The 22,634-nt window shown below is 46.1% G+C and overlaps 1 protein-coding gene across 1 annotated transcript in view; it reads left to right on the top strand.

Moving 5' to 3' along the window:
• The window catches only part of myoc (myocilin), a 261,947-nt gene that overhangs the window by 109,700 nt on the left and 129,613 nt on the right, over positions 1 to 22,634 (top strand). The gene's annotated exons all lie outside the window — the stretch shown is intronic.

The following is a 22,634-nucleotide window of genomic DNA, read 5'->3' as shown; positions in this document are numbered from 1 at the left end:
TGGTGACAAAGCTGACATAGCTGAGGCATATTTTCCCCTGAGAGCTCTGCTTTTGGGACCATATAGGGCAGAGGCCTGTACTGCATGGGAGGGAGGAAGGTGTAACAGCCGTGACTTCCCTCGCTGTAGAGCATAGAAGCTTGAGGAAGCTTGAGGTACTTTCCTAGTATCAGGAGTATTGGCTTAGGGAGAAACGCCACTATGAGTCACATAGGATGCGATGCGCCCATGGGGTTGACAAGTTTCTGCATGGTAATACATAGTCAATTTATGCTATGCCCACTATGTTTGTGCATATTCACTCACAGCCTAGTGAGGCAGGTATTCCCTACCCCACAGAGTCAATAAAAAGACGCAGTGTTGAAGATCCACTTCGAAGGGAACTTCTCAGGTTAAGCCTGACTGTAACGTCTCGGTTACGTATGGTAACCCTCGTTCCCTGAGTCCAGGGAACGGAGACGCCTCGTCGGGGGAGTTCCCCTGACGAATTGGGATCACGCTAGGGAGCCAATTGCCTTCGAGAGAGTTAACAACGAGCCAATGAAAGAGAAACTGAATTGGCATGCAATATTTGCATTCCGTGGCCCGCCTACCAGCGCGGGTATAAAAGGCGGAAGTAAACATTGCGCAATGCTTTTCGCTGAGGAGCCGAACAGTGTCCAGTCCTCCGCGAAGGTACAGCAACATGGCGACGGGACGAGGCGTCTCCGTTCCCTGGACTCAGGGAACGAGGGTTACCATACGTAACCGAGACGTTCCCTTTCGTCAGCAGGGAACTCCGACGCCTCGTCGGGGGAGTTCCCCTGACGAATTGGGATCCCTACCAAAACGCCATGGTGCTGGCCCCTTCCAGCGCCCAGCTAAGCTACCCTGCAGCAGTTTCCAGAATTTTTGCGGGAGCTAGCTAGGGAATCACACTGCTGTTCCGCAAGACCCAATCAGTGGATATTGGATAACACTGGGAAAGCGTGCCCGTCCCCAAGGAAAATAATAATTGGGGGGGAACGCTGCGGAAGCTGAGGCAGCCTAGAGGAAGGCCCTCAAATACACACATGTACTAACCACGCAGGGTAGTGAAACATATGGCAGTCCTTGAAGGTAGTCCCAGTCCGGAGGAGTGAGGAGCGTACTCAACAGGGACGACAGAATGAGTCTGTCAAGGGGAAGACACGGCTGAACTGCACGTGGCAATCATGGGTCGCCGCAGGGACCACTAGAAAAAGGCACCCAGTCTACTAGCAACTCCTTACTGAAGGTAGCAGACCTGGTGCCGGCGGTCCGCAACGCCTGACACCGGAGGGGGTGGAGGAGGATCTCCCGAGGTTAGCCGTTTGTTGGGTAACCAACGGAGCAAAAAGACGCACGTATCCGCTCATGGAATGGCGTCGCAAGCCGACACACCTATTCCCTCTAATTACTGGCCGTAGCAAGTACTCGGGAGGAAACAGGTTCCACACGTAGGCTATAAAACCTAGCGAACGTGTTCGGTGTCGCCCAGCCCGCAGCTCTACAAATGTCTGTTAGCGAGGCGCCTTGTGCCAGAGCCCAGGAAGCGGCAACACTCCTAGTGGAGTGAGCCCGCAACCTGGGTGGGCAGGGCTCACCCTGGGACTTATAAGCCCTGGTGATAGCATCCACTAGCCAGTGGGCTAACCTCTGCTTGGAGACAGCCTTCCCCTTCTGCTGGCCTCCATAACAAACAAAGAGCTGATCTGAGGTCCTGAAGCTTTGCGTTCTGTCTATATAAACCCGGAGGGCCCGGACGGGACAGAGAAAAGCTAGGGCTGGGTCTGCCTCCTCCTGGGGCAGCGCTTGCAGGTTCACCACCTGGTCCGCGAAGGGAGTGGTAGGAACCTTGGGCACATATCCGAACCGGGGTCTCAATATAACATGAGACAGGCCAGGCCCGAACTCTAGGCACGATTCGTCGACCGAAAAAGCCTGCAGATCTCCTACCCTCTTGAAGGAAGCCAATGCTAACAGGAGCGCTGTCTTAATGGACAGGATATTAAGCTCGACTGTCAGCAAAGGCTCAAAGGGAGGACTTTGAAGCGCTCTAAGCACTAAAGTCAAGTCCCAAGAGGGTACAGGGTGCAAATCGCGAGGTGGATTTAACCTCCTAGCACCCTTGAGGAATCTGATGACCAGGTCGTGCTTCCCCACGGACTTATCATCAACTACATCGTGATGTGCGGATATTGCAGCAACATACACTTTGAGGGTGGAGGGAGACAGCCTTCGCTCCAAGCCCTCTTGTAGGAAGGAGAGCACAACTCTGATCGGGCAAGTTCGTGGGTTCTCCCCGTGGGAAGAACACCAGCCGACGAACAGGTTCCACTTCAGAGCATAGAGGCGCCTCGTAGAGGGGGCTCTAGCTGAAGAGATGGTATCTACCACTGCCTGTGGCAGGCCATCTAGAACCTCCGCGTCCCGTCCAGGGACCAGACATGGAGTTTCCAAAGGTCTGGACGCGGGTGCACTAGGGTGCCCCTTCTCTGAGAAAGTAGGTCCCTCCTCAGAGGAATCGGCCAAGGAGGGGCTGTCGCGAGGAGCATGAGTTCTGGGAACCAAGTCCGGGTTGGCCAATACGGGGCCACCAAAAGGACCTGCTCCCCGTCCTCCCTGACCTTGCACAGTGTCTGTGCAAGAAGGCTCACTGGGGGAAACGCATATTTGCGTAGATCCCGGGGCCAGCTGTGTGCCAGGGCATCCGTGCCGAGAGTTCCCTCGGTCAGGGAGTAATACCACTGGCAATGGGTCGTGTCCGGAGAGGCAAACAGGTCTACCTGTGCGGCTCCGAAGATTCGCCAAATCAGCTGGACCACCTGGGGATGGAGTCGCCATTCTCCCGGAAGGGGGGACCGACGTGAAAGCTCGTCGGCCACACGATTGAGCTCCCCGGGGACATGAACGGCACGAAGCGACCTCAGATGCTTCTGACTCCACAGGAGGAGGTGGGAGGCGAGTCGCGACATACGACGGGAGCGTAGACCACCTTGTCGGTTGATGTACGCAACGGTCGCAGTGCTGTCCGTACGGACCAGTACATGCTTGTGTTTGAGAAGGCCCTTGAGGCGACACAAGGCCAAGCGTACTGCTTGCAACTCTAGGCAGTTGATGTGCCAATGCAGCTGGGGCCCCGTCCACAGACCCGAGACTGCATGCCCTTTGTACGTGGCCCCCCAGCCCTTGGCAGAAGCATCTGTGAAAACCACAGCATGCCTGGAAACCTGGACTAGGGGCACTCCGGCCCGTAGAAACCCAGGATCCGACCAAGGGGTGAAGGTTTGGCGACAGTGCGGGGTGACTTTGACCCGGAACGTGCCGCTCTGCCACGCCCACCTCGGGACTCGATCGCGAAGCCAGTGCTGGAGCGGTCTCATATGCAACAGACCGAGCGGCGTTACTGCGGCTGCGGCTGCCATATGCCCCAGGAGCCTCTGAAACTGTTTCAGTGGGACCGCTGACTTGCCTTGAAAAAACTTGAGGCAGTTGAGCACTGACTGGACGCGTTCCTCCGTGAGGCGCGCAGTCTGGGCGACCGAGTCCAGTTCCATACCGAGATAAGAGATCCTCTGCACAGGGGAGAGTTTGCTCTTGTCCCAGTTGACCCGAAGCCCCAACTGACTGAGGTGCCGGAGCACCATGTCCCTGTGATCGCACAACACATCCCGCGAGTGCGCCAGAATGAGCCAGTCGTCGAGATAGTTGAGAATGCGAACGCCTTGCTCTCTCATGGGAACAATGGCCGCCTCCGCGACTTTCGTGAAGACACGGGGCGACAGGGCCAGCCCGAAGGGTAGGACCTTGTACTGATATGCTCGACCCTCGAAAGCAAACCGAAGAAATGGTCTGTGTCGGGGAAGAATCGAGACATGAAAGTACGCGTCCTTCAGGTCGATCGCTGCAAACCAATCCTGGGGACGGATGCATTCGAAAATGCGTTTCTGCGTGAGCATCTTGAACGGGAGCTTGTGCAGGGCCCGATTCAATACACGCAGGTCCAGGATTGGCCGTAACCCACCGCCTTTCTTGGGTACAATGAAGTAAGGGCTGTAAAACCCTGACCTCATATCGGCTGGAGGGACCGGCTCGATCGCGTCCTTCGCCAGCAGGGCGTCGATCTCTTTCCGCAAGACAGGAGCATCCACTGGACGCACACGGGTGAAGTGGATGCCCCTGAACTTGGGAGGCCGGCGTGCAAACTGAATTGCATAGCCGAGCCGGATGGTGCGAATGAGCCAGTGCGACGGCCTCGGGAGCGCTAGCCAGGCTCCTAGAAACTGCCGCAACGAGCCCACCCGCACCGCCGGCGTACCCGCGGAGGGGCAGCGAGGCGGAAGGCAGGGACACGGCTCCGGTGGCATTGTAGCGGCCGAGAGCGGGGTCTGGGTGTGTACTTGGACAACACCTACCTGCTTCCGCCGGGGGACAGACGGCAGAGAAGACCCGAGAGTGTTCTGCTGCGGGCTGTCGCCTGGCGAGGGAAGGGGGGGAGACAAGGAGCAAGGCTCGAGGGCGGCTGCTGGTCTCGCCACCTTCCCGCCCAGCGGCAGACAGGAGTGGCGTGACCGAGGTGGCGCCACTGCTATCTGAGAGCTGGGGAGAGGGGACTGAGAGTGGCGAGACCCAAGGGTGGCGCACACTGCCGTCCCACTCTCTAACGGGAGAGACTGCTTGTTCAGCAGTCCCAACCGTGAATGACCCAGAGGAGGAAGAAATTGCTCTTTTATTGAAGTTTTGGGTACCACCGACCGGCTGGTCGGCGGCGGAACAGAAAAAACCAACATAGGATTCTCCACCCGGCCCTCCTCCGGGGGAAGGAGGGGAGCAGAGGCCCCCTCCTGTAGAGCAGCTCTTCGGTCCTCTGGGTCGCCCGTCTCAGGAACGCCTCTTCCCTTTGGTCTTCTTCTTGGGGGTCGGAGGCGGCTGAGCGGGCGGGGGAGCCCTCTTGCGACCTGAACCCCGCCTCCTGGGGTTGGACTGCTGCCCAGGAGGAGGAGCGGAAGCGGCCGCAGGAGGGCGCCCTCGGCGACGAGCAGACTGAGGTTCTTCGGCCGCAGAAGACGGACCAGCAGCATTCCGTCTCCTGGGCAGGACATGCCGAAGCGCCTCAGACTGCTTCTGGGCGGCGGAGAACTCTTGGGCGAAGTCCCCCACCGCGTCGCCGAAAAGGCCCCCTCGGGATATGGGGGCATTCAGAAATCTAGCTTTCTCTGAATCCCGCATATCCGCGAGGGTAAGCCAAAGGTGGCGCTCCTGGACCACCAAAGTGGACATCGCCCGTCCCAGAGAACGTGCGGTGACTTTCGTCGCCCGGAGGGCGAAGTCCGTCGCCACACGCAGCTCCTGCAGCACCCCTGGGTCGGGACCACCCTGCTGCATGTCATGAAGCGCTTTGGCCTGGTGAACCTGAAGCAGCGCCATGGCATGCAGGGCGGAAGCGGCTTCTCCACACGCCGTGTAGGCCTTCTCGGTCAGACCGGAGGAGAACCTACAGGCGCGGGAGGGGAGTGAAGGGGCACCCCGCCAAGTGGAAGCGGTCTTCGGACACAATTGCATCGCAACCGACCGCTCCACTGGGGGGATTCCCTCGTATCCCTTCACCGCCCCACCATCCAGAGTGGTGAGGGAGGAGGAGTGAGTCGGTCTGTGTCTGGCAGTCAGGGGTGCCGTCCACGACTTCGTCAACTCCTCATGCACCTCCGGGAAGAATGGGACCGGAGCGGGACGCTGAGAACCAGCGCGGCCCGCCCCGATACACCAATCATCGAGCCGCGAAGGCTCGGGACACGGTGGAGGGTTCCACACGAGCCCGACCTTCGCGGCCGCCCGGGCAAGCATAGCGGCCATCTCAGGATCCGGCTCGGGCGCGGCCACCACACCCGAAGGGGGTAGACCCGCCGATTCGTCACCAGAGGATGACCGCTCTCCCTCCGATGCAGCGATAGACATCGCATCTTCAGGTGGCGCTCCGAAGGAGACTACCGGAACCGCACGGGGCGGCTCCAGCGGCTCCAACGGGGGCACCGATGGCAGCGGCGCTACTGAGGAGTGGGAACCTCGTGAGGATCTTTCACCTGGCGAGATATTCCGCACTGTAACCCTCATACGCTCACCAACAGCCACAGCCGAAGTAGTCGCCTGCTGGACTGAACCAGCAGACGAACTAGATCGGGTGTAGACTGAAGGGACACCTTCAGCAACTTTCCGCTGAAGGATACTTAGTCTTGAGCGGAGCGCCGCCAGAGTCATGTTCCCACAATGAGAACATGACTCGTTCACAAATGCTGCCTCTGCGTGCGCTAAGCCCAAGCACGAGACACAGTATCTGTGACCATCACCCTGAGACAGAAGTCTACCGCATCCAGAAACACACGGGCGAGATGACATCTTTGTCACGTAGACAAAGGCGCAGGTCGCCCGCAAAAGCTCTTTCAGGAAAGAGAGAGAACCTCTCTTTCAAGTGCCGAAGCACACAGGGACCCACCGCGGCCACACACGGGGAAACTGCAAGCCCGTGTGGGCACTCAATACCAGCCGTGAAAACTGCTTTTTTTTTTTTTTTATAAGCACAGCTGGTATAAAGCGGCGATCGCTGAAGAGGCTGTAACACCGGCACCAAAGAGGACTCTTCCTGAAGAGAGACTCGTTGAAAAAACTCAAAGAAAACTTCTCAGGCGGAAACAGCAGCAGACAATGCAATCCTGTTCGGCTCCGAGGCGATAAGCATTGCGCAATGTTTACTTCCGCCTTTTATACCCGCGCTGGTAGGCGGGCCACGGAATGCAAATATTGCATGCCAATTCAGTTTCTCTTTCATTGGCTCGTTGTTAACTCTCTCGAAGGCAATTGGCTCCCTAGCGTGATCCCAATTCGTCAGGGGAACTCCCCCGACGAGGCGTCGGAGTTCCCTGCTGACGAAAGGGAACCCTGGTTCCCTGAGAAGGGGAACGAGACGTTGCTTCAGACAAAAGAGTTGATGACGTGTAACTCAGGTGCCCTTTTATACTCAAGGGCGCTCTGAATGTTACACAATGGACTGCTGTATGCCAATGATTATTAGCTTTTGTTTACCTGTGTCTCAGACACCGATCAAGCTGATGGCCTTCCCCATAGCGTCAATAAACCAGGGTTACAGTCGTAACCCGAGATGTTTCCTCTCTGAGTCTCTGTGTGGTAAGAAAAATAAACAAATTAATATTAGGCCAAGCTGGAGCTTTTCAGAAAATGTCTAGAAATAAAATAAAAATAATGCAGATTTTTTTGGCAGAGTACAGTCATTGTGGCAAGTTCAGATATTTCTTTTGCACCTTCTTTGTGGTTGCAAAAACCTCACATGCAGGATTATTTATAACACCAGCCTATCATGCTTTATATTTTGTTTAAAACTTTTAAGACAAATTTATGTGGAATTTTAAAGGGGTTCACCCTCCAAAAATGAAAATTCATCATTTACTTACCCACATGTCAAACCTGTATTACTGTTTTTTTTCTCTATTTAACATAATTGAAGATATTTTGAGAAATGTCTCTGTGTTGTTATTGTGTGTGTGCAATAAATAGAAGTCAGTGGTCACCAAAACTGTTCGATTATTCTTATGATTATTCACTCTTTTGAGAAGAAGCAAGTCATTCAGAAATGACTATGATGACAGAATTTTCATTTATGGGTGAACTAACACTTTAATGTATTCAACAAATAACAAATGAAATACATTTTGTTGCTTATTTTTCACTTTAAACTGGAAAACTATAAAATAATTTTACTAAAATTGGCAATCCTTACAAATTTGTGTAATCCTTATATTTTACCAGCAGAGGTCACCACAGCATTACACTTTTTTCTTTTTGGTGCCATTTTTACCAGGTGCACATTTTCAGAACCACAGCAATGAAGAATTATAGTAATAGAGAAGACTGTAGGACATCTAGTGGTGAACATACGAAGCTACAGGTGGAAAAAGTCACGTACTCTACTACATTTCACCTTGAACAGACAGATGGATAGATACCTTTGTATTTTCTTGAGGCTCAATCTTTTTCTTTTCTTGTCATTTGGTCTCTTTCTTCCACCACCTGCATATTTTCTTGAGGCTCAAATGCTGATAAGGAGACCATTCTCTAGGTTTTATATGCCTTATTGAACCTGTTGTGTTTGTCAATCCATGCAAGTTTTGCCATTGCTAGTGGTGGAATTGCACCTTGGATTTTTTTCTGTGTTTTGTTTCTTGTTTCTCTCTTCTTTTCATCCATCTTGAAATTTTCTGAACGGATGACTTGCATTTTGTACGTCTTTCTCGCATTCTTTGTCCTTCTACTCCCTCACCTTTCAGGTAGATGCTCTTGCAGGTGTGGTTGGAGGAACTGTGGTGGAGGAGCATGGCAATTCTTTTCAGGTAGAGTTTACTGTTCAGGTTCCTTGAATTGGACCATCAGTAGTTCTGCCCCAGTGGAGAAAGATGGCCACCTCATCAAGATATTTCCACCTCATCAGGTAGAGGGTGTTCAGGTGCCACCTGAATCAACAATGGTTGTGCCACTTCGTTTCACACCAGCAGGGTGCTCCTCCACCTGAATCATCAGTGGTATTCAATTGGTAAAACAATTATGCAATAGAATGATCAATTATTCAATGATCAAATATGAACTAGCAAATATCAACACTCTGATACCACTTGCTGATCACTCAATCAGTCTTTTCCTCCTGTACTCAAATGCAGCACTCATGCTGAGCGTTCCCATTTAAAGCGTGGACCGATACCAGCAGGGATTAAGTCAAAGAATCATTCTTTGTAATCTGCTCTTTTCATTGAATCAGGGACGGCTCTCAAGTCAAGAACTAATTCACTCATTGAACCAAGAATCATCTTTTGAGCTCATGAGCTAATAAGATGTGATGACAATTTCACTGAGAATCAACTTTGCAGTATTGATTAGCAAGCCATGTGCATTTAGTAAAGGCCCCGACATACAACAAAGTTATTTTTCGTTCTTCGCTTAGGGGTAAAAAGACGTTTGAAATACTTGATCAGCGATATACTGTTCACGAACATCCCGACGCCATCCACGCTACTGAGAGTGGCGTTTATGTGAATATGTGCTTCACGCTTTCCTCTTGATAACAAAATAAACACAACAAAAATGACAGCGGTAAGAAAACAGCAGTTAAGAAAACATTTGATCATGGTGACGTGGATATGTTTGACCAGCTCTGCAATTCGGCACACTAGTCAAGTCAAATCACGTTTATTTATATAGCACTTTATACAATAGAATATACAATATACTTTACAGTTTTAAACATGAAAAAACAGTGTTAGTGTCACTTTCAATAAGAATTACTACTATAAAGTGTTACTATACTAATACTATTCTAATTCCTACTATAAAGCCCTTGCTCCTAGCACTTTAGATTTGACACATTTTGCCGTTATTGACTTAATTGCCCGAACGAAACAGCATCTGTAAGAATTGATAGATATAAATAGAAGGGCTTCAGATCACTTCAATAGGACCAGCGGGCAGCATACTAGAGGCACGCAGCTCGCAAGTGGTTTTCTCTAGAATACCTTGTTCTCCTGATATTTCAGTGCTGTATTTTAGTCAAGGTAAGGCCATCTTCGATTCTCTTGTTCTTTTTTAATTTTAATTTCACATAATCCTGTATTTCAGTTAGACGCATTGGCACTTTAGAGAAATAGCCGCGAACGAAACACATGTAAATGTTTATAGCAATCTAATTTGCACGTAACTTAAGCCCTTGCTCCTAGCACTTTAGATTTGACACATTTTGCCGTTATTGACTTAATTGCCCGAACGAAACAGCTGTACTCACTCAAGCGGTGAGAGCATTATCTGTATATCTGTGTAATTTGCACGCTGTCGCGGAAGCGTCAGCGGAAGCGTTCAGGCTCCTCGTGTGAAGACCGACTCGGGTAAAGACCAGCGACTCTACCTGCGCGACTCCACCGCGCAAGGACACCAGAAAGGCACTTACGTATCTCCTCTTCCCTTTTTCTTCCCTCTACTTATCTTATTTTTCACCTTAATCAACATGTGCTTTCAATACATTCCTGTTATCTCTCGGCAACGTCCTTTCATCACGCGCAATAGACAGCGCAATATTGCCAATCTGTGTCCCATCCTCACATCCTCACATACTCCTCTCTCTCTTTCCGTGGGTCTATGGAATTGTCAGTCAGCAGTCAATAAAGCTGACTTCATTCCAGCCTTTGCATCTCATTCTACTCTTAGTATCTTGGGGCTGACTGAGACCTGGATTCGTCCAGAAGACTCAGCAACCCCTGCTGCTCTCTCTAGCAATTTCTCCTTCTCCCACTCCCCTCGCCAGTCTGGGAGAGGTGGGGGTACAGGGCTTCTCGTTTCTAACAACTGCAAATACTCCACGCTCTCTTCTCTATGCAACAACAACTCATTTGAATATCATGCTATTACACTTACAACTCCCATTAAAATCCATATTGTAGTCATTTATCGCCCCCCAGGTCAGCTGGGTAACTTTGTAGATGAGCTGGATGTGCTGCTGTCCACTTTCCCTGAGGACGGCACCCCACTACTAGTCTTCGGTGACTTCAACATTCATCTCGAAAAGCCACATGCAACAGACTTCACCTCCCTCCTAGCCTCTTTCGATCTCAAAGGACTCATCACCACAGGTACTCACAAATCAGGCAACCAACTGGACCTGGTTTACACACGCAACTGCACCACAGAAAACATCCTGGTGACACCTCTCCACGTTTCAGATCATTTCCTCATTACTTTCAGTCTACAACTCTCTACCCCTGCACCACCACCCCCACCACCAGTCACTTTCAGACGAAACCTGCGCTCACTTTCCCCCTCCCATCTTTCCTCTGCCGTATCATCCTCTCTTCCCCCACCCTCACAATTCTCATCTCTGGATGTGAATACCGCAACGGACACCTTATGCTCCACTCTAATCTCTTCTCTAGACATTATCTGCCCTCTCTCCTCCAGGCCAGCACGCGCTACTCCCTCTAACCCCTGGTTATCTGAGGTTCTTCGGGAACACCGGACCGAACTCAGGGCAGCGGAGAGGAAATGGCACAAATCAAAAGACGCATCTGACCTGAGTATGTATCAATCTCTCCTCTCCTCCTTTTCTGTTGATGTTCATGATGCAAAATCTTCATACTTCCACAACAAGATCAACAGCTCCTCCAACACACGATTACTCTTCAAGACATTCAACTCTCTCCTCTGTCCACCTCCACCACCACCCGCCTCCTCCTTAACTGCTGATGATTTTGCGCACTTCTTCACCAACAAAACAACAGCTATCAGCAGTCAGTTCTCAGCTCCACACACACAGGAACCCAGACCGACCCCTTCCACAGCCAATACCCCTCTGTCCTCCTTTTCTTCGCTAACCGAGGAAGAAGTATCTACACTTCTCCTCTCCAGTCACCCTACCACCTGCCCGCTTGACCCCATCCCCTCACACCTTCTACAAGCCATCTCTCCCACACTTCTACCATCACTCACACACATCATCAACTCATCCCTCCATACTGGCACCTTCCCTACAGCATTCAAGCAGGCTCGGGTTACTCCACTGCTCAAAAAACCCACGCTAAACACATCATTTGTAGAGAATTACAGACCTATCTCTCTCCTACCATTCATTGCGAAGACACTTGAAAGAGCTGTCTTCAACCAACTAACATCCTTCTTGTCTCTAAACAACCAGCTGGATGTCAACCAATCTGGCTTCAAGAAAGGACATTCAACTGAGACTGCACTACTGTCAGTCACAGAAGCCCTACGGATCACAAAAGCTGCTTCCAAATCTTCAGTCCTCATTCTCCTGGATCTGTCTGCTGCCTTCGACACGGTGAATCATCAGATCCTTATGTCCACCCTCTCATCACTGGGCATCACAGGAACTTCACTCCACTGGTTTGAGTCCTATCTCACAGGTAGGTCCTTCAAGGTCGCATGGAGAGGTGAGGTATCCAGAGCACATCAGCTGACCACAGGTGTTCCCCAGGGTTCAGTTCTTGGTCCCCTCCTCTTCTCCATCTACACCACATCACTGGGACACATCATACAGGCACACGGTTTTTCCTACCACTGCTATGCTGATGACACACAGCTCTTCCTCTCCTTTCAACCAGATGATCCCATAGTAGCTGCACGGGTCTCAAGCTGTCTGGCGGACATCTCCACATGGATGAAGGAACATCACCTGCAGCTCAACCTGGCAAAGACTGAGCTTCTCGTCCTCCCTGCCAATCCGTCTCTACAGCACGACTTCACCATCCAGCTGGAGTCATCATTAATCACCCCATCAAGATCGGTCAGAAATCTTGGAGTAACGTTTGATGACCAGCTGACCTTCACAGATCACATTTCAAAGACAGCTCGATCATGCAGGTTTGCACTGCACAACATCAGGAAAATCAGGCCTTTCCTAACTGAGCATGCAACACAACTTATCGTCCAGGCCCTGGTCATCTCTAGGCTTGACTACTGCAATGCTCTTCTGGCTGGACTTCCAGCATGTGCAACCAAACCCCTACAGATGATCCAGAATGCTGCAGCTCGTCTTGTCTTCAACGAGCCCAAGAGGGCCCACGTCACTCCTCTGTTCATCTCTCTGCACTGGCTACCTCTCGCTGCTCGCATCAAGTTCAAGGCACTGACGCTTGCTTACAGAACTATCACAGGCTCAGCTCCCTCCTACTTTCACTCACTCCTACGAGTCTACATCCCTACCAGACACCTACGATCGGTCAACGAGCGACGTCTCGTGGTTCCATCACAGAAAGCCACAAAATCACTTTCCAGAACATTCTCATTCACAGTTCCATGCTGGTGGAACGCTCTCCCCACCCTAATCCGGAATGCAGAATCCCTGACAACATTCAAAAGACAGCTGAAAACCAATCTCTTCCGTGAGCACTTAACCTTATAGAAAAAAAATAAAAATAAATGTCCTTTCCCTTTGAAACATCACTTATCAGGCTTATGCTACTCTGAATAATACCTGAACTTCGTATTTTGAGCACTTCTTGCGTTGTTGTTGCTTTTGCCTCTTTATGATGACTCGCTGTATTTTGTCCTAATTTGTAAGTCGCTTTGGACAAAGGCGTCTGCTAAATGACTAAATGTAAATGTAAATGTAAAGCAGTTCTCCATTATGTTTTTACTTGCGTCTGACCTAAATGGACTGAACAGAATAAATTAACCGGAGAAGATTTCCATCTCAAAGGCGGCGGAGCCTCAAACCCACCCCTATATTACGTAATCGCCATGGACCAATGGTAGTTTGAAAGTGTTTAGAGCAAATTTTCCAGAAAGTTTGCTTTGACTAGCTGTTTTGAACAAAAAACAAATACCATTTTGATGTCACACCAGTTCATTCTTCGATTGAGCGGAAAGTATATCAGGGACTTTATGACTACACATGTCCTCATAAGGCCAAGAAAATATGTCGTTTTAATGACATAGCATCTCGTTATTACGAGAAAAAGATGTCGTTTAAATGACATAAGATCTCGTTATTACGAGAAAAGATGTCGTTAAAACGACATAAGATCTCATTATTACGAGAAAAATATGTTGTTTTAACAACATAGCATCTCGTTATTACGACATAAGATCTCGTTATTACGAGAAAAATGTCGTTTTAACGACATAAGATCTCGTTATTATGACATAATTGAGTGGAAAAAATAATATGTATGTGGCAGCAATGCGTCACCGTAGTATAAAGCTATAAGAGCTTTCTATAAAGAGAAGGGCCATTCAATTGTTTTGTATTGAATTTCTGCTGCAAAAAAAACAAAACAAAATGCACTTTACTAAACCCAAACAGAACAAAAATTTAGAGAGACCAAAAAAAAACTGCAGTGCAAAAAAACAATCTATGATCAATACAATATACTGTCTATATAAGGGCAGACCTGACACATATTAAATAATGCAGTTTCGGTAATTCCATCTGATGTTATTGTTTTTATGATATTGTGCGATGATTGACTAAATGTTCCTGTTCAAAGATAAATTGTGTTATTGTTTTGGTTGACATAGTGTATAGTGTTAGTGTATTATTGTATTTTGAAAATTAGTGTTGGAGTTTAGTTTACAGTGTGTGATTTTGAGCATGAAATTGACCGTTTTTGCCAATTGTGTGTTGTAGGTGCGTTAGTGCCTTAAGAGTTTAGGAAAATTGTTAAAAGTATTGAAAAAAATTGTCATAGCGATCAGTAAAAAACTGTAACTCTTATTTTACTCATGTAAATTTTATTGTATTATGAATGACTTTTATTTGTAAATTATGAAAATCCATTATAAAAATATTATAATAATACATGTACTGTATATAAATCTATTTTTATGAGATTGAAATAATATTTATTGTGCGGAAATGCAAAATAATAAAAAATAAATACATAAATAAAAAATAATATACATAACCCGCTTATTACATACCTACCAAATAAATCAATAATTTGACACAAAGTATTGATTTAAAAAGGAGTTTATTGATTTAAAAACGATTGTATTGCTTCCACTAAAGACGATAGTCCGTTCCGTCTCTATGGTTAGAATCCTGAGTCCATAGCAACGCTCTGTTTTTCATGGCAACGGTGTGTTACACTTAGCAGCGGTCTGTTATCAAGAAATAACGGACCGCATTCTACATTAGAATTCAACCAAGCCATGTAATAAATAAATATATATATATATATATATATATAATATATCAATATATCAATATATCAATATATATATATATTTTTTATTTTATTTTTTTACATGGCTTGGTTGAATTCTAATGTAGAATGCGGTCTATACACTACCGTTCAAAAGCTTGGGGTCAGTAGGATTTTGTAATGTTTTTAAAAGAAGTATCTTCTGCTCACCAGGCTGCATTTATTTGATAAAAAACAAACAAAAAAACAACAACAAAAAACCCCAGTAATATTGTGAAATATTATGACAATTTAAAATGACTGTTTTCTATTTTAATATATTTTAAACTGTAATTTATTCCTGTGATCAAAGCTGAATTTTCAGCATCATTACTCCAGTCTTCAGTGTCATCACTGTTTGACACGGTGGCGTGATTACTGAGACGCACCGGTCTCGTATCTCTCACGGAGGAGCGGGAATTTTCTTAGCAATGTTAAAACGCACATCAACCGATCACTTGTTTAGCGTTCACGTAAACACTACATTCAGATTCACCAATCGGAATGAATTCAGTTAGATTGAAACAAAAGGTGTGCATGTAAACAATGAATGGCGACTGCCGAAACCAAAAGCCAAATCCCGGACATTTTGAACGATCTCGACGGCCGGACATGTCCGAGAAAAAGAGGATGGTAACCCCTACTACTCAGCTTTCTCCTACTACTCAGCTTTCTCCACAGAGCAAGAGCCTGCTAGCTTAGCTTCCAAAGAAAAACGGCTGAAACTATGTGTACATTCTGTGAGTGAGATCCCATATGGGCGGGTTGAGAACATGCGGGACAGCTCCTCCTACTGGCTGTAGTCTTTAGCCTCTGGCCAGAAAATCCTCCGATGACGCAAAAAATGACGATTTTTGCGTCATCTGAGGATTTTTTCCAGACAAAAAATACATAAATCTCTCATCTCAGGGGGATATGAGGGTGGAAAGCACGGCAATTCGAAAATACTACAGGTTTTCTACTAATACAAAGCTTAATGCTAAATCCTGAAGTATTCCTTTAAGCGCACCAGAATAAAATATATTATTCAGAAGTAAACAGTGTAGCTGACTTACAGATTCAGTTGACATCCACAAATGAATATGCGCGACAATTCAGGGAGCAGGCTACACAATTTCACTTTTGATGTGAAACGGCTTTTACACAAAAAATAGAGCTTTTTTGTTTTTTGTTATTACAGTTTTTTTTTTCAATTGCTAAAAAGCATCGGTCAATACTGAAACCATTTTTTCAAAACTCTTCATACAGTCTGAATTACCAACATGCATCTTGGCCAAACAGTTAATCTCACCTCCAAAACTCAGACCAACAAAACATTTCATATGTCTCAAACTGAGCTTGTTCACTGGAAACTGGCAACAATTCTCATTTAGAAAACATACATTGCCTAAAAAACACACTGACCTAAAAAAACACTAACAGGGAGCTTTTATCTTTAAAGTTTGAATTATTTTTCAAATAAATCAGTTTTTCATTAGAGGGTATGAATAAGATCTTTTAATTTACTGACTGTATTACTGCACAAAGAATGAATGAAAAATGCAGCAGTTTGCAGTTTGATACAAAAAATATCATCAACATGTACTGTATAGTATAATGACGTATGTGCAGTATTGGAGTCCCAGCTCTGCCAGGAGGCCTTTCTGTGTGATTGTATGTGTCTCCATTTGTTTCCTCTGGGTTTCCCCCACATTCCAAAGACATACCAGGTGAAATGGAGACTGCAAGTTTGCCTGTAGGTGTGAGTGTGAATATGAATATGAATATGAATGTGGTCATTAAATCCATTTAGCATGAAAGCAATGAAATATTATTCACAGTTTGGACCGCACAGACTTCTGTTTCGCTGAATGTGTGAATTGTTTTGAAAATGTGGCTTTAATGATGATGCTTGTTAGCAATTGAATTATTATTATTTTTTATCAATGGCTAGGACACACTTCTCAACGGTCACTTTTTCAAAACTCTTCACACAGTTGTCATAACCAACCTTCAACCTTCAAATTCAAAATGCACTAAAACTACCTTAACAATTTATACATCTTTCAAATCAACTTATTCTTCCATAATCTCAAAGGTTGTCACCCAACAAACTCACTTTGTCACCTCCCAAAACAATGACCTAAAAACACAAACAACAGGTAGCATTATACAATGTTTGCTTTTGTTAAGCTTCTTTACAAAACAAGAACAAGAATGTGTAGGTGTTCAGCTACATCTAATGGTTTTGAGATGGTACTGAATGTTTTAGATTTGGAATATATTTCAGGAATTACTGTAGAAATTTAGCAAATTGCCATTTTATTTAATTTTGCATTATGTTAGGTTTTGAACTTAAGTTGAACAGTTTTGACAAGAATATACAAACTGACCTGTAGGTACTTAGAGTTTTGCTGGTGTTTGTGTCTAAGTGAAAAATGTATTCATGTTATTTGAAAAATGTAGTCTAGTACAGGGGCTGACCAAAACACACAAGTACTAGACCTGGCGTCAGATGGCTCTGCTGCATCTGACTGCCGAGGATGCTGGAGGAACTCCACCAGGGTTTAACAGCCGGGTAACTCACCTGAAGAGGAGATTAATCACTCGTATCCTGTTCTCAGAGTGCAGCAAGCGAGACACACAGACATCCGTCCTGCATTTTATTTGTTTGTTCATTACACACGAGAAGACACCGGCTCCACTTGGAGATCTCGCGAATGTGTTAGGTGTCGCTCAGCTCGCAGCTCTGCATATATCTGCCAGAGAGGTGTCGTGTGCCAATGCCCAGATGCAAGCAACATTCAGAGTTGAGTAAGCTCTCACGACAAGGGGGAATGGCTTGTCTTTGGACTGCAGGTCCCCCACCCTCACACAGTTTTCTTAAATTACTAACAAGCAGTGTTCAATACTGAAATATTCAAAACTTTTCATACAGTCTGCATTACCAACATTAATTTTGGCCAAATATCAATCCTCCAAAACTCACTCAGACCAACAAAACACTTCATACAAGTCTCAAAATTAGCTCGTTCCACCAATCACTGGCAACAAATTCTCATTCAGAAAACATGCATGTCACTCATAACATATTGACCTAAAAAACACTAGCAACAGGGAGAATTACATAAATTATGATTTTTTTTTTTTTCAAGTTTGAATGAATTTTCACATAAACAGTATTTAATTATAGAATAACAGTTTTTTTTATTTATTGAATGTACTAAAGCATATATCTATCCATATATATATATATATATATATATATAACAATGAATCAGAAACTATTTGTTTTGTGTTTGAATATATTACTTTATTTGTGAAAATACTGTAAATAGGTGAAAAAAAAATAATAATCTTGAAATTCCAGGGCAAAAAAAAAAAAGAAAAAAAGAGAAAGTCAACACATCAACAACACGTGTAGTCTAATCACTCATTGTAAAGTCCTGTGAAGGTTCTAGTCCTCCCTCTCTCTTGCATTAGGCCACAAGTTCTCATCAACATCACATCTGATGTCTTCTGACAATGCATCTTGGAAAGTATCTTCTGGAATGTCTAATCCAACCCCGGCAGTCTTCAGGAGAAATGTCTCCACTGGTCTCATCTGGTCATGTGGATGGTGGTCATAAACCTTCCACCTCCATGCAGAGAAAAACTCCTCTATGGATTTAAGAAGGGGGAGTATGGAGGCAGGAATAATACTGACATCCTGGGATTTGCAGCGAACCAGTCTGTGACTGCAGCAGAGTGGTGGAATGCCATATTATCCCACACAACAACGAAGGTAGGGCAGTTTGATGCTCCTCGCCTTCTCTCCTCTGCTGGCACAAGTTGATTATGCAGGTCATTCAGAAAAAAAAAAAGCCTCTCGGTACTGTAGGGGCCAATGAGTGTAACAGCAAACCATCATTGGACAGTGCTGCACACATCGTGATGTTAGCTCATCTCTGGCCTGGGACATCCACGGTTGCTCTCTGTCCAATGACATTTCTTCCCCTGCGTTGTGTTTTTGCCAAGTTGAATCCAGCTTCATCCACAAAGATAAAAGTATGTGGAATTTGGCTGGCTTCCATCTCCATTACCCTCTAAATTACAGACAGTTTTACAGTAATTTAAATTATGCAGAACTGCATGTGTATGTACCCTGTTTGGTTATCTTACCTGGACATACTGATACCGGAGTTCTTTCACTCGTTCAATGTTTCTCTCAAAGGGTACAGTGTACAATTGCTTCATCCTTATTTATGTTTCTCTGGGACTCTGGCAATTGTCGTTGTGCTGACCATATTCACATTTCCAAAAGTGATATTGTCTGCCAGCACTCTATCCAGAATTTCCCGCAGTTTTATTGCATTGTTGGCAATTACCAGGTCAACAATGGCAATTTACTGTACATCTGAAAAGATTCTGCCTCTCCCTCCTCTCTGAGGCAACCTTTGGATCCTAAAACACAACAATTACTGTATTGTAATAGGTTTCAAAATTTAGACATATTGTATTGTACTGTAATATATATATAATCTCACCTGTTGTTTTGCTGGAAAATGCGTACTATTGACGCAACTGTTGAGCGGTGCAGATTTGGTTTTACCCTTAGACCGGCCTCTCTCAAAGTAAGACCATGGTTCACAACATGGTCAATAATTGTGGCCCTTATTTCATCAGATATCACCACTCTTGGTCTTCCTCTCCATTGTCCTCCACACACTCTCCCTCGTACTACTCCTCTTTCCCCACCAACCTGTCTTCTGTGATCCATATTTCCAAACAAAATCAGTTCCAAGCTATCCCCTTTTACTAAAACATGGTAATGAGACTAAAGCAGGACACCTGGGTTGGCTTTGAGCTGAAATTGCAATTAGCTTGGAATGATTATTATTTCATTTTCTGCTAAGATTTTCTATATTTCAAAATATTGCTGCAGAAATGCTTGAAATTTGCCATCATTCTGATTTGAATGTGCATTTATCAGTTTTGAAAGCAGTGTGTTAGCATTTGAAAAATATCCTGCAAATATATAGTTATTTGCAGTTTGTGGAGTATGAAAGACAAAAGTGTTTGTGGATTTTGAAAAATGTGGTGATTGAATGCATTTTGTCTAAAAGCAATGAACAATTATTCACAGGTTGGTCCGTATACACTTGTGTGTCGCTGAATTTGTGAAGAGTTTTGAAAATGTGGTTTCAGTATTGAACAATGCTTGTTAGCAATTGAAAAAAAAACTGTAATGGATGTGAGCGCAGTCAGGAGCGCTGTCTTGAAAGATAGTAACTTAGTCTCTACTGACTGCAAGGGCTAAAAGGGTAGCCTGGTTAAAACCAGACCATTCTCAGTAGTAACTACAGTAGTAGAGTTATGGTCTGGCAAAGCTTCATTAAAGGGATAGTTCACTTTGAAATAAATTTTTGGTATGTTTTAGCTTACCTCAAGGGCATCCAAGATGTAGGTGTCTTTTTTTCCGCAGTAGTTTCAATTTTGATATTTTTTGGTCAAACCGTTCTTGTCTGTCAGTCATAATGCAGGTCTATGGTCATTATCTCAAAACACAAGCACAGAGTCCAAATTAAACAATTCCCCATCGTAAGTACACATTGATGGCCTAAGACACGAAACGAGCGGTTTGTATGAGAAAACGAACAGTATTTATATCGTTTTTACCACTTATACGCAGCCATGTCGAAGTGATCTGATCTGACGTGTACGCAGACTGGTGCATAGATATATACACTAGATGTCGCCTTAAAGACATTCGTTCCAATGAACTGCCGTAGACAAGGCGACATCTAGTGTGTATATATCTATGCACCAGTCTGCGCACACGTCAGATCAGATCACTTCGACATGGATGCGTATAAGTGGTAAAAACGATATTTAATACTGTTCGTTTTCTCACACAAACCGCTCGTTTCGTGTCTTAGGCCATCAATGTGTACTTACGATGGGGAATTGTTTAATTTGGACGACGGGGAATTGTTTTAATTTGGACTCTGTGCTTGTGTTTTGAGATAATGACCATAGACCTGCATTATGACTGACAGACAAGAACGGTTTGACCTAAAAATATCTAAATTGAAACTACTGCGGAAAAAAAGACACCTACATCTTGGATGCCCTTGAGGTAAGCTAAAACATACCAAAAATGTATTTCAAAGTGAACTATCCCTTTAATAACTCATTTCCAAAGGGGCGTCACCAACGGACGTCGCTCAAATGCCTCTGGGCGCAATTGGATAGACCTAAAACCAATCAGAGCGATCGTCATCGTGTAAAGCCATATGCTGCGTCCCAATTCGCCTAAGTTACACTACGCCATAAAAGTATGTACTATTTTTGTGAAGAAAAGGTATTTACTTTTGAATGTGTAGCAAAAAAGTAGGCAAGCTTTGGGACATACTACTTCGTCATCTTTATCAGACGGATCTGTCGCGTGCATCCTGTCACGTAATCTGCCCTGTCAATCATCTTGTCACAGTTAAAATCCTCTATTAAATCTAGAAATGTAGTAGCACGTTCATCTGCCAGTGGGTCTTTCATGGAGACTGTCCTCATGTGTTTTCAATTTGAATATAATAATGCATTTATATGGTGCGCTTCACCAATGGACGTCGCTCAAATGCCTCTGGGCGCAATTGGATAGACCTAAAATCAATCAGAGCGATCGTCATTGTGTAAAGCCCGCCCCAACGTTTCTGATTGGTGCCGCGATTTCGACGGATTAGAAATGGGCTTGAATGAGCTCTTTGCCAGACTACTTGCAGAGCAAATCTAAATTTGCCAGAAGTTGTCTGGGTTTTCCCAGGCTACTAAAAGGGTGCTCTCTGTATGGCCATCAAGACCAGAGAGAGATCCCAAGAGGGAATGAGGGGTGGACGAGGAGGATTCAAACTCCTGATGCCTCTCATGAACCTGATGACAAAGTCTGGTTTCCCCAGAGACTTACCGTCTACTGCATTGTGGTGTTCTGCAACAGCGGCAACATACTTTTTTAGGGTGGAGGGAGACAGCCTCTGCTCCAACCCGTCTTGCAGAAAAGAAAGCACATTGACAGGGCATCAATGTGCCCTACGGGGGTCTTAGAGCACCAATCAATGAAGAGGTTCCACTTCAAAGCATAAGTGTGCCTTGTAGAGGGGCCTCTAGATGAAGTGATAGTGTGAACTACCGCTGGAGGTAGGCATCCGGTCTGCGTCCCGTCCAGAGAACACACATGGAGGTTCCAGAGGTCTGGATGCGGGTGCCAAATGGTGACCTGTCCCTGAGAAAGCAGGTCCTTCCTCAGGGAGATCCACCAGGAGGAGAATGAGTTCTGGGAGGTCCGGGTGGGCCAATAAGGCAGGCTTGTCGCATAGCTGAGTCTGATCATCCGAATGACCCAGTGAGGTGAGCTGGTAAGTTCTAGACACCATGCAAGGGGGACCAGGAGGACAACAGACATGCCCACGACTTTGTGACCTCCTCGTGCACTTCCGGGAAGAATGGCACTGGAGCTGTGTGGCTAATGGCTGCTGTTCAGCACGTCCCGCCCTGAGATACCAATCGTCCAACCACGAAAGTTCGGGACACGGTGGAGGGTTCCACTCGAGCCAGACACCTGCTGCAGCCCGGGGAAGCAGGCAGTTAGCTCCGGGTCGGATTCAAACAACGCTACTCTCCCCAAAGGGGGTTGCGCAGCCGAATTATCTTCCCCAGAGGACTCTAGCCCACCCCCCGATGCAGCAATAGACATTCAGTCCTCCAAGGGAGCCCCAAATGAGTTGCTGGGTCCTCCATGAGAAGGACCAGCAATCATAGCAGGAAGCTCCACAGCCTGCGATGGAAAAGAGTTACGGCGAAAGAGTAACCCTTGACCTTGACGCTCAACGTAATAACGAACGTGGACGCGCAGAGGATAGAGCAAAACAAAACACC

The sequence above is a fragment of the Leuciscus leuciscus genome (genome assembly GCF_965113295.1).
Source record: "Leuciscus leuciscus genome assembly, chromosome: 19".
In the NCBI taxonomy this organism is placed as follows: domain Eukaryota; kingdom Metazoa; phylum Chordata; class Actinopteri; order Cypriniformes; family Leuciscidae; genus Leuciscus; species Leuciscus leuciscus.
This window is presented reverse-complemented; position numbering and strand designations above follow the sequence as displayed.